Raw genomic sequence first — 13307 nt, 5'->3', positions numbered from 1 at the left:
TTCAGTATGGCAAGCCGTCGTGCCCAACAAACCCCACGTTCACAACGCGTACAAACCGCTGTTCAGTATGGCAAGCCGTCGTGCCCAACAAACGCCGCGTTCACCACACGTACAAACCGCTGTTCAGTATGGCAAGCCGTCATGCCCAACAAACGCCACATTCACCACACGTAAAAACCGCTGTTCAGTATGGCAAGCCGTCATGCCCAACAAACCCCACGTTTACCACGCGTACAAACCGCTGTTCAGTATGGCAAGCCGTAATGCCCAACAAACCCCCATGTTAACCACGCGTACAAACCGCTGTTCAGTATGGCAAGCCGTCGTGCCCAACAAACGCCGCGTTCACAATGCGTAAAAACCGCTGTTCAGTATGGCAAGCCGTAATGCCCAACAAACCCCACGTTCACCACACGTACAAACCGCTGTTCAGTATGGCAAGCCGTAATGCCCAACAAACGCCATGTTCACCACACGTACAAACCGCTGCTCAGTATGGCAAGCCGTCCTGCCCAACAAACGCCACGTTCACCACACGTACAAACCGCTGTTCAGTATGGCAAGCCATCGTGCCCAACAAACGCCGCGTTCACAATGCGTAAAAACCGCTGTTCAGTATGGCAAACCGTCCTGCCCAACAAACCCCACGTTCACCACACGTACAAACCGCTGTTCAGTATGGCAAGCCGTCATGCCCAACAAACCCCACGTTTACCACGCGTACAAACCGCTGTTCAGTATGGCAAGCCGTAATGCCCAACAAACCCCATGTTAACCACGCGTACAAACCGCTGTTCAGTATGGCAAGCCGTCGTGCCCAACAAACGCCGCGTTCACAATGCGTAAAAACCGCTGTTCAGTATGGCAAGCCGTCGTGCCCAACAAACGCCGCGTTCACAATGCGTAAAAACCGCTGTTCAGTATGGCAAGCCGTAATGCCCAACAAACCCCACGTTCACCACACGTACAAACCGCTGTTCAGTATGGCAAGCCGTAATGCCCAACAAACGCCATGTTCACCACACGTACAAACCGCTGCTCAGTATGGCAAGCCGTCCTGCCCAACAAACGCCACGTTCACCACACGTACAAACCGCTGTTCAGTATGGCAAGCCATCGTGCCCAACAAACGCCGCGTTCACAATGCGTAAAAACCGCTGTTCAGTATGGCAAGCCGTCCTGCCCAACAAACGGCACGTTCACCACACGTACAAACCGCTGTTCAGTATGGCAAGCCATCCTGCCCAACAAACCCCACGTTCACAATGCGTAAAAAACGCTGTTCAGTATGGCAAACCGTCCTGCCCAACAAACCCCACGTTCACCACACGTAAAAACTGCTGTTCAGTATGGCAAGCCGTCCTGCCCAACAAACGCCACGTTCACCACACGTAAAAAACGCTGTTCAGTATGGCAAGCCGTCGTGCCCAACAAACACCGCGTTCACAATGCGTAAAAAACGCTGTTCAGTGTGGCAAGCCGTCCGGCCCAATATTTTTAAAATATTCATTTACGTTTACATTTACAGCATTTATCAGACGCCCTTATCCAGAGCGACTTACAATCGGTACTTACAGGGACAGTCCCCCCCCGGAGCAACTTAGGGTTAAGTGTCTTGCTCAGGGACAAAATGGTAGTAAGTGGGATTTGAACCTGGGTCTTCTGGTTCATAGGCGAGTGTGTTACCCACTAGGCTACTACCACATGACTGCTGACCTACAGAACGATTTTATAAATCAATGTCCACAATGTCCCTTGTATATCAGACCATATACTCGTGCTTGTTTCCATCTCTGTTCCCAATTTTAGAGTAAAAACCTCTGTTCCTACATGCCATATACACAGAATAACCCCACAGACAACACTTTTTTTGTGATATGTTCAGTATATTAAACACATCTTGTATTGAAAATGAAAACTCTATTACTGAGATGCTTTAAAATCACTTCAGTTCCCTCTGCACAAATGTTATGGACTGAGCAGCGCTCAGACCCAAGCGCACTAAAACGCTGTCTGAGCCATCGCAAAATGACTCTCTCCATGTCTGCCGCTGGGTGAGACAGAATGGAAAAAGGACATGTTTGTCTGGCAAAATTGACTATATCTCTGCTCTGGTCTAACATCCAGTCATCTAACTGTTTAATTCCATTGAAAACCCAGATAATACCATGAAAATTTCAACACGTCTTCTCAGTCGAGAAGTTATCCAGTCGAGCCATAAATTTCTGCCATTATTAATGATAGTCTTAACTATCTGCCATAGTTGAACCTCTTATTAAAAAGCAGGAAAGCTACTGCTCCCCTCACATCTGGAGTTCCCCAAGGCTCTATCTTAGGCCCCATTTTATTTTTACTTTATATACTGCTGCTGGGGTCATTTTCAGAAAACATAACATTATCTGCATAACAATGAAAAGCAATGTCCAGATCTACAAAGCAATTAGTAAATATTCTATCTTGCCCATTGTTGAGTGCTTAAATGAGATCGGAGCCTGGATGAGCAAAAATTTTTTTAAATATAACGGACACCAAGACTGAAGTTGGACATTACAAGACTGATGATCCTGCTGCATTTTTAGGTTCCTTGTCCCAATATTTTTTGTTCAAAATCTTACTGTGACCTTTTGATAGTGACTGAGGACACTTGTTTATCAATTAAGTACTATATCCGAGGTCAAAGGTTATTTACCACCTGGAGATCCAGAGTGGGTAATCCATGCATTTATCATCTCATGGCTGGATTACTGTAATTACTTGGTCAGTCTTTAACCCATCAGATGCAACTAGTGCAGAACGCAGTGGCTTGTCTGCTCAATGGCAAGCAAAAGCGTGACCACTTTTCCCCAATACTGACCTCACTTCATTGTTCACCAGTGAAGTTTAGGATCGAGTTTAAGATCTTGCTAATTGTTTTTAAAGCTCTTAACAGGTCAGCCCCTCAGTACCTCTGTGACCTCCACATTTACAGTCCAGCAAGACAACTTCAGTAAGCTGATCAGCTGCTCTTGACCACCCCTAGGATTAGGCTAAAGACTCATGGAGCCTTTGGGGTCACTGCTCCGGGACTGTGGAACAACCTTCCCCTGGAATGTTCTGCTCCCACTCTAGAGGTTAAGACAAGGTTTAAAAAAAAAAAAAAAAAAAACACATTTTTCCTGCAGCTTTTAATTAGAACTGGGTAAGGAGTGATGTTTATTGTTATTTTTAATACTTTAGTTGTTTTATGTCCTGTGGTTATGTTTTATTGCTTTATGTCAGATTTTATGTTCTAAATGTTTTATGCTTACTTACATTTGTTCTTAGCGGTCTATTTTGTAGCTTAATGGTGCGCTATAAATAAACTGAACTTGAACTTGGAGTACAGAGAATTGCCCTGGATCTTTTGTAGACTGGTGTCAACATTGCTATCTTCAGATCAACACTGGAAAGACTTGGCAGTAGACCTCTGCAGGAACAATCATCTTCCACTGCAACCACTGATAATCCAGAGTACAGACGTTGAGAATGTGGAGACAGACACAAAAGCAATCTACAAAAAGGGCAGCACAGGCTGTAGATGCTGTGGAGGCTCATGAGCCTAATGAAATAGGTTGTTTAAATCCTTTGCCTAAGCTTAATTAATATATCCCCAATCTCTAATGTTTATATAAACCAGTGTTAAGTATGTAAAACAGACACTATACAGGGTTAAACACCATGCACTTTTAATTTAACACAGTCTTATTTCATGTATATTCATGCCTGAAATAAGATGGGTCAACAAAATAAGAGGTTAATATACTTTTACTGTATTAAATCAATTGTTTATTACATATACCTGATGCTATATATATTTACATATATGGATTAAGTATTGATCACAAGGGTTTACAATGTGGTCCTCTTGTCCTCACCAGAGCCCAGTGTGTTCATGAGCGCCTCCTGCTGGCCACCTAGGATAGCAGCTCTGATGCTGGGTAAGAGGCTCTGGTCACTGTCAGCTGCCCTCAGCTGTACTGTAGGTCTGGGAACAATCCATCCAGGAGGGACAAAAACACAAACATGATACTGAAAATCTGTGCTTCCTAATCCTCTCGAATAATTCTGAAATTCTATGACATGAAAGTGAAGTGATTGTCTTTGTGAAACATTTCACTACAGCACACGATGCACAAAACGAAATGTATCCTCCGTATTTTACCATCACCCTTGGGCAGCCATGACTGGCACCTGGGGAGCAGTGTGTGGGGACGGTGCTTTGCTAAGTGACACCTTACCTGCAACCTTCTGCTTATGGGGCTGCTTCCTTAACCGATAGGCCACCACTGCCCCATATATGTTCACCTTTGCCTACCCCACTGTTTCCATTACTACTATACAGCATACAGCAAAGCCAGTAAACATGTGGTTTCTGCAGGTCTGAGGAAGCCAAATTGAAGACTTTTTAAACCATTTTAAGGATTCCTAGAAAACATGTATACAAGGCTGCATTTACTTGTTTTTTCTCAACAATTCACCTCCATCTGAAAATGAGGGGTCCTGAAAATTTACTTTTAATACCTTCCCAAAAACAACACTCAATCAAAAGCCAACTATGACAGTCCCCCACACTGTGAAAACAGACTGCTTCAGTTTGGTGGCCAACTGCCCAAAATTAATAAACTCAGAATGACTCAAATAAAGTGCTGAGAATCACAGAGGATGTCCCAACATGAATATGACATGCAAATTGTGAGGGAAATTTGAGAGCAAAGTGTTTCTTAAATGTTTCTCATCCAGAGCAATGGAAAACAGATTCGTAAATATTTGTGTGTGACAGTTTTATATCTAAGGATGTATGAGATCATGGCTGCCTGGTACGGACAAGCAGAGAAATTTAATTAGACTTTTATTACTTCTTCTGACTCAGGCTCAGGAGGATTCCTATGTTGAATACTGCCCTGTGAGAAAATTACATGTTAACCTATTGTGTGTCTCAACAAGCGTCTGTTAGATATTCATTCTCAGGTAGTTGCTGCCCATACACAACCAGCTCCATAGCTTCCAGCAAAGAGACTTCATCTTAATTAAAAGCTTCTGGAAACAAAAGTGAAACCAACAACGCTGGATGGGACCCTTTCAGATCCTTTTAACTCTTGCAGTAAAGGTCGCAGAGACAGTCACATGGATCCACGCGTCTCATTGTAAGAGGATTCCAACTCCAACAGCGTACCAGAGCAAGATCAGTAAGGAAATCTGTGTCCTTACTGCAACACGTAGCGTGCCGAGCTACCAACTCAGCTCGTCATGAAACAACCTTGTCCCTTGCATTCTTTTTGCATATATGATAAGCTAACTTAGCCTCATACCTGCCCGTACTAACTCTGCCCTCTCCTTAAGCCCGATATCTCTTTCAGTCAAGAAGGATGAGATCAGACAAAGTGTTTCCTAACATTTCACAATGTGGTAATAATCATGTACACAGTTTCTTCATAAAAGTGTGTTTTTCCATTAAATCTTTTGCCACCATCTCAGTTCCACTAATTGGTTTGTCCTATAAGGGACAAAGCAATAAACTATGCAGGCTATGTCTGGTATATGACTAATGATCAACTGCACACTTTCACCCTAGGAATACCCTAGTGATGGAGTCCTGATGACTAATGATGTATTCTACTTTGACTTCTCAAAACTTGAGAAGACACTTGAGGACAACACTGATATATAATTTCTGTATCTTGTTTGTTTTTCATGCTGTCTATAAGTTACTTTAAACCCTTGCTGGAGACTTCCGGTCGATAGGGGTACTTTTCAACTTTTCTACACTCCTTAATCTTTTAATATATAACCAAAAAGTGTTGCACTTTTGCTCGTTTTATTTTTTCTCTGCTTTTGTTTTTTAAATTATGCTGAAATGGGCTTAAAAATAGGCAAGGAGAGAAGGAGGACGCGACACCTGGTTTAAGTATGGCGGCCATCACATCACTTTTAGAGCGCACAGAGATGCACTAGTGACCGAGTTCAGAACGTATTTTTGTTCAATGGAAACTAAACATGACGAAGTTCGGTCTGCAGTACAAGAACACGGGCAACGGCTCGGGTCTCTCGATCTGGTTTCGGAGGATCTAAGCCAGCGTGATGCAGAACTAGAGAATGTTTGCTCCTGCCTTAGCGATAGCAATGCTAAACTAATGGCCAAAGTTACAGATTTGGAGAGCCAAAGCAGACGGCAAAACTTGCGGATCTTGGGACTGGAGAAGTCTGTCTAAAATGGGCGACCTACAGACTTTTTTGTGGGTTTGATGTGTGACGTTTTTGGAACTGAAACAATACTGACTCCGGTGGGCTCTATCGATCTCCGGCAGTCACCTGTAGAATAGCCGGGTCCGGGACAGACCACAACCTGTTATCATCCGCCTTCATCGCTATCAGACAAAGGATATTCTGATCCGAGAAGCGCGATGGAGGGGCAAGCTCGTGTATTGCAGTCAGCAGAAATTGCCGTTTTAATTCAACCCTCCTCGCAGACAAGAAGTTTTTGAAATTCATGGAAGTCCAAATAACATTCTTTTACCAAACAAACACTACACCTGAGATCTCAAAACTGACAATATGAGATAAATTAAAAGCCTACCTTAGGGGACAAATTATTTCTTATACAACTAACCTGAAGAAAAAGGCACATACAGAGGGGCTTCAGTTGGCCAATCAAATTAAATAAATAGATCATTATGCTAAGGTTAAAAACCCAGAGTTGTATAATAAACGAGTGGAGCTTTAGACTAAATTTGACCTCCTCTCGACACATTTAATTGAACGTCAGCTTTTGAGGAGTAAGAGCTAATTTTATATTCATAGTGATAAAGCTGGTAAGATGCTAGCCAACCAGCTGAGACATGTCCAGGCAAAACAGCATATCACAAAAATTCGATTAGATAATGGTAACATCACCTCTGACTATACTAAATTCAATGATACTTTCTGTACTTTCTACTCCCAGCTCTATATATCTGAATTTCCACAAGATAGTACTCTGATGGAGAATTTCTAAATTCTCTGAATATTCCTGTGCTTTCCTCTGACAATAAAGATTAGATGAACCTATATCACAGGAGGAAATAGAGGCAGCCATTTCTTCTATGCAGTCTGGTAAATCTCCAGGATCTGACAGATTTACTGTTGAATTCTTTTAAGCATTTTCATCATTGCTATCATCTCAATTATGTTTAGTTCTGACTGATTCCTTTAAGTATGGTAAACTGCCTTCATTTTTAACAAAGCATGCATAACCCTTGTCCCAAAAAAAGTAAAGATCCAGTTGAATGTTCATCTTATATGTGGACGTTAAAATTTTAGCTAAGGTTTTAGGCTGGAAAATATTACACCCTCAATTATATCTGAAGATCAAACCGGATTCATAAAAAAAAAAAAACGTTATTCCTATTTTAATATCCGTCATTTATTTGATATATTATACTCCCCCTCCAGACAGACTCCTAAATTTATCCTCTGTTTAAATGCAGAAAAGGCATTTGATCGTGTGGAGTGGAAATATTTATTTGAAACCTTAGAAAAATTCAATTTTGGATCAAAATTAATTTCATAGATATAAACTATTATATCTGTGCCCTTATGCTTCTATTCTTACTAATTCACAACAGTCACAACCCTTCAATCTTCAACAGGGAACTTGTCAAGGGTGCCCCTTAAGTCCATTACTTTTTGATCTGGCTATAGAACCACTTGCTATCACACTCCAAAGTTGTGGGGATGTTTCAGGTATATGAAGGAGAGGAGTTCAGCATAAAGTGTCCCTGTATGCATACAACCTGCTAACTTTTGTGTTAAACCCAAAAATATCAATTCCCTCCATGATTTCAATATTTATAAATATAAATTAAACTTGCACAAAAGTGAGTTGTTCCCTGTTCATGGAGCACCAGCTTCTGAATATTCTAATTTCAAGTTTAAAATAACACAAGATCAATTTACTTGCCTAGGTATAATAGTTACAAGGAAGCACAAATGGCTCTTTCAAGAAAAATGTCTTACACTATTAAATCATACAAAATGGACTGAGCCACATGCAGTTCCAGCACCAGGCTTGTGGCATGGGAAAGCGGGCAGCAAGCACTTTTTTTTTTTTTTTAGAATACTTCTAAAAAGCCATATCAGGGGGAACATAATTTTGTGTGATCACTTCTGTGCACATTCATGTCTATGTCTCACAAACTGAAAGATGTCGCATTAATGGAAGATACTGATGTTACGTCCCGTGGTGAGTAAAGTGAGTAAAAATTAAGTGATGTCACTGTGAAACACTGCAGCACAGCACACAGTGCACACAACAAAATGTGTCCTCTGCGTTGAACCCATCAACCTTAGTGAGCAGTGGGCAGCCATGACAGGAGCCTGGCACCTTCGGGCAACCTTCCAATTATGGGCCCACTTTCTTACCCACTAGGCCACATGTAGCCCATGTAGTGGGCTGTAGTGATGTGTTATCTGCACTCTAAAAAACGCTGGGTTGTTTTTTCAACCCAAATGCTGGGTTGAGGCTGCTGTTGGGTTGATTTAACCCAATTTGGGTTGATTTAACCCAATTTGGGTTGAAAATCGGTCTTGATCTGTAACCCAGCGGTGCTGGGTTGGGAACGCGGACCTGAAAGAAAGCACGCACGTCACGTCAACTACCTGGGACATCAGTGAGAGAAGCCGCCATTGTCTTTGCACCGTCTTTAGTTTCTGAGGGGCGAAAAAAAAAAATTTCTGAAGGGCGAAAAAATGATTTTATGAGCGAAAGCCGCGGGGTTAGGAGAGGGGCGGAAAAAAAATTCTGAGGCAAAAGCTGCAGGTAGAAGGACAGAGGAGAAATTTTTCTGCAAGCTTCACTGCTTAATATCTTGCTAACTAACACTTGCTATGCTAACAATGCTTAATATCTTGCAACTGCATTGGAGCCACCAATTTGTGTGCACTCACTCACACGGAGATCGGTAAGCTTTATTTTGCATATACAATGTGAAAGGGGGTTTTGGGGTTTAATGTTGTATTTTAGAATTATACCTTTCTGTCTACATTTGTCTGTTTCTCTCAAGTTTGGACTTTTTTTTTTATGAGTTTGCTGCAACAAGAACCATTTTGTGGATGAACAAGGTTTTCTCTATTCAAATTAGAAACTGCTGGAACAGTTGTAGTTTGAAACATGCATTTAATTATGAGGTCATCTTAAGGGAACAGTGAGCATTTGATTCTTGCAGCAATGTGTCTTTAGAGTAGCTCTCTACTTATCTACATACAGTTTTGTAGAATTCAAATTATTTCAATGTAGGTTTGAAAAAGTAAACACCCACTTTCAACATATGCCAGTTTTTTTTTTTTTTGCACTACTAGTTTTGTTTAAAGCCACTTTAAAATGCTTTGGAAATGCAAGTACTATCTGCGAGAAGAGCACAGTTTTGTTAACGTTACAGCCTAAAACATGGAACTTATGCAAGAAGGAACTAAGCCCTTTCCTTGCTTGCATCAGGAATCATGTTTGTTCTTAGACGAGAGGAGGTTGTAAAGGATGAGCCTGACATCAACCAGATGATGCAACGCTGGCCAGTGCTTTTCACTGAAAACCAGGTTTGTGAATGTTTCCTTTAATGTTTTTTTCTTATTTGTTTTACATACATCATGTTCAGAGAGGTTTATTTGTGTTATAAATATCAAAACTGAGCATATTTAATATTTTTCAGGTTTACCTGGAGTTTAACAGGATTGTTGGAAGAAATTTTAAAGAAGAGTTCTTTGGTGTTCTTGATGGGTTGTGTCCAATTATGATGGAAATTTTAAGAGGAAGACAGGTCGGATAGGAAAGCAATTAGCTCACCTGCTACAACACAATGGTGGATTGATATTTCTCTTTTCTTCTCATAATGGTATTGATGGTTAGTTCAATACATAAATTGTTCTCTTGTGGTATTTCTCTATATGGACAAATAAACTGATATAAGATTTATTTCCAAGTGTGTTTTATACCACTTTGCAGAGCACGGAGCCAACAGCAGTTATATGCCTTGTCCTGAGAGGACTTCCAATAATTCTTGGAGATGTTCTTCAAGAACAGTTCAGTGAGTAAACCCTTTCTCCATTTGTACCATTCAAATATCAAATTGTGTAATATACCACCTACTGTCACAACATGAAAGACGCCTATATATAAACACACAAAATAGATTGTTTACAGTGCCTAAAATAAAATCACATTGAATTATAAAATATATAATATTAGATAATTCTATACAGTTGATTGTCGACAAATTGCTGTTAACCTGAATATTCTCTTTTTGTCTTGTTTCTTGCACTATGTAGAGTCTATGGAGACTCCATGGACATCCCAGTGGGAATCCTCTATTATGAGGACAACAGTTCAGCAAGCCCAGCATTGCCAAGCACTCACCAACCTACCTCAAGCAATGTGCCTCTTGTTTGGCTTAACCTACGCACTTCACCTGCAGCACCCAAAGTGCTTGAAAACACGTTTACTTTCATTCAGCAGGCAATGTGAAATTAAGGTAGAAGTGAGCTACCTCCAAAGGTTCAGAAGCTGAAGAATGAGCTAGCAGGGTAAGACACAATTATGCTTATAGCACAGCTCTTCATGCCTGATTGTTGAACAATTACTTTGCAGTGATTAGAGCAAATAGGCTTGCAGTTGTTCATTTTGTAACTGATTCTTCTTGTGCTTGATGTGTCTAGTATTGTATTATTATTTTTTTTACAGAGGGCACATTTTAGGAAAGTTGCAAGTTTATTTTGACCAAATCTGATTTTTATTTTGACCAAATCTGATCCTTACTGCATAGATGTTCTTAATGCCTGCTTTGTTGTGTGTTTCTGTTACTGTTATATCTTAGTTTATGCATGATAAGAAAACTTTTTTTCATTACATTTACATGTCAAATTGTGTCAAAGTTAATTTGGCTTCAATACTGACTTTATTCCAGAAACACTGTGACTACAGTTTGATACATTTTCATAAAAATAGTCTTAATGCTGAGGTGGAGATGGAAAAAAAAAAAAGTCTTAAATTCATATGGACACATTTTTTACATGTTTTGTCATGAATAAAATTCCATTATTGAAATATGTATTGCTGTATAATTGTTTTTATTTTAGTAATTTTAATCACAAGTTTCTATATTAAATTTCTGACCCATTTTGGGTTCCATTCAACCCAGCAGCGTAGTCAATTTTAACTAACAGTTGGGTTAAAAATCACAACCCAGCATGCTGGGTTAAACGTGTAACCCAACTTGTTGGGTCAAAATAACCCAGTGTTGGGTTGGTCCCTTTTTGACCCAGCGCTGGGTTACCAAAATAACCCAAATTGGGTTGTTTTTAACACAGCAGTTTTTAGAGTGTGTGTTCTCTGTGTTTTCCTTTTTGTAGGAGAAGCCTGTAATTACATAACTCCTCTCAAACCTGACGCCGATTTGTGCTCCCCTCGGAGTGAGTCTGTTAAAGATGCCATGGGTCTGCTGAGAAGAAAGAAGGGGGGGGACGCCAGACAGATAAAGTGAAGTGATTGTCCCATGTGATACACAGCAGCACAGCACACGGTGCACACAGTGAAATCTGTCCTCTGCATTTATCCCATCACCCTGAGTGTGCAGTGGGCAGCCATGACAGGCGCCCGGGGAGCAGTGTGTGGGGACGGTGCTTTGCTCAGTGGCACTTCAGTAGCACCTTGTTCACAGTACTGTTCACAGTAGTCATCTGCCCTGCATTTCTTCGTGGCATGACTGCTTTGTTGTCTTTGTGTCAAGGCTTGAGTACTTTTTTGGATTTATTAAATTAAATCATTAAAACATTTGTTATCTCCCTCTTTCCTGATTGTTCATGTTCCTGACCAGGACATAACAAATGGGGGCTCATTCAATGAATGCTGTTCACTGTTCATGTTTCACTGATTATTCTCTGCATTCTTCTACACCCTGCGGAACTCCAGTTAGGCAGACGTGTCCTGCTGGGTCATGCCAAGCGTCAATCCTTCCTTCAGGCACTGTTTATTAGACTAGCGAGGTGCTAGGCAGTGTTTTGTGTAGGCAGGTTTAGGGGCTGGAATTCCCAGAGGCCAAGTGTCCGAGTTGATGAGAAGACCGCAGCTCCTGATTGGTTCCCCAGCATGTAGTTTGTTTTGTTATTTTATTATTAGAACACACAGTTTGTTTCGTTTTATTAGTGCCCTGGCCATTTTGGTTATTGGGTAGATGTCACAACATTAAATTGATCATTATGGCTTCAGAATTTGTGGGTTTTTCCAAGAGTCAGTCAGGTGACTTATTGGATAGCTTTACTGAAGATCAATTAGTGGGGGTGGCGGACTTTGATGGAATTCCATTAACTAGTGCAGTTAAACACTGTGTTAAAAGCTGTACAAAATGGACTGATAGTGCAGAGCGTCATTAGTTCAAGTTCATAGCCTAGAAGCCCACCTCCGACGGAGGAATCGCAATATTCTGCAGACAGTGTAGTGACCGAGATGCGGATTAAGGAAATGTCACTGCAGGAGAAAAAATGCTTGATACAAAATTATGAGCAGAGCGCAGTCACGTTCTTAAGGCTAGGGGTCTAAGAAACGTGACAATAGGCTGGAGAGGAGGAGGTACACCATTACACACACACACAAACCAAACATACAATTTTTACAGTGAGCTATGGTTTACAATAAATCAGCTAACCAACATCAGAACAGGAAAAGGTGGTCCAGAGGGGATAACTCAAACACGCACAAAATTTAACAAAAAGGGCACCTAAACACACACAAAGCTAACAGGCTAAAACAGGCAACCCATCTAAACAACGGAAAGGTTTCCACATTAGCACAAGGTGCTGTGTGTATGGATGAGTACTCATTACTCAACACATAAAATCGTGTTTTCACCATCACGAAAAAAAGATTGTGGGGAAGGTGTGTTGTACTATAGTAGAACAGAGAATGAAGCTCTACCACTTATTTTAGCACTGCAGCACTTTGAGGTGTATGTTGCATCCAAATGATCCTAACTGCCAAGAACCGGCACAGGATCTACATTATTTTTACATTTCTACGCAAGAGGTATCATGAGAAATGGAATGAAGATGCATTTGTAGTACAGTTTTCTAATTGTAATTCACTTTTTAGTTTTTATCATTATTTTACCAATAAGCACATCCCCACCCTACAAACAGAATAAACATGCAAAATTAAACAATAGTAAATAATAAAAATGCAATAATTAAATTAAAAAGGGGGGCAGAGCATATTTGACATAGATAATGAAAGATAATGAAAAAAAAAACATTCACAAAACACAAGATTC

This window comes from Denticeps clupeoides, chromosome 18, assembly GCF_900700375.1.
Source record: "Denticeps clupeoides chromosome 18, fDenClu1.1, whole genome shotgun sequence".
Taxonomy (NCBI): domain Eukaryota; kingdom Metazoa; phylum Chordata; class Actinopteri; order Clupeiformes; family Denticipitidae; genus Denticeps; species Denticeps clupeoides.
Note: the sequence above shows the minus strand (reverse complement) of the source record.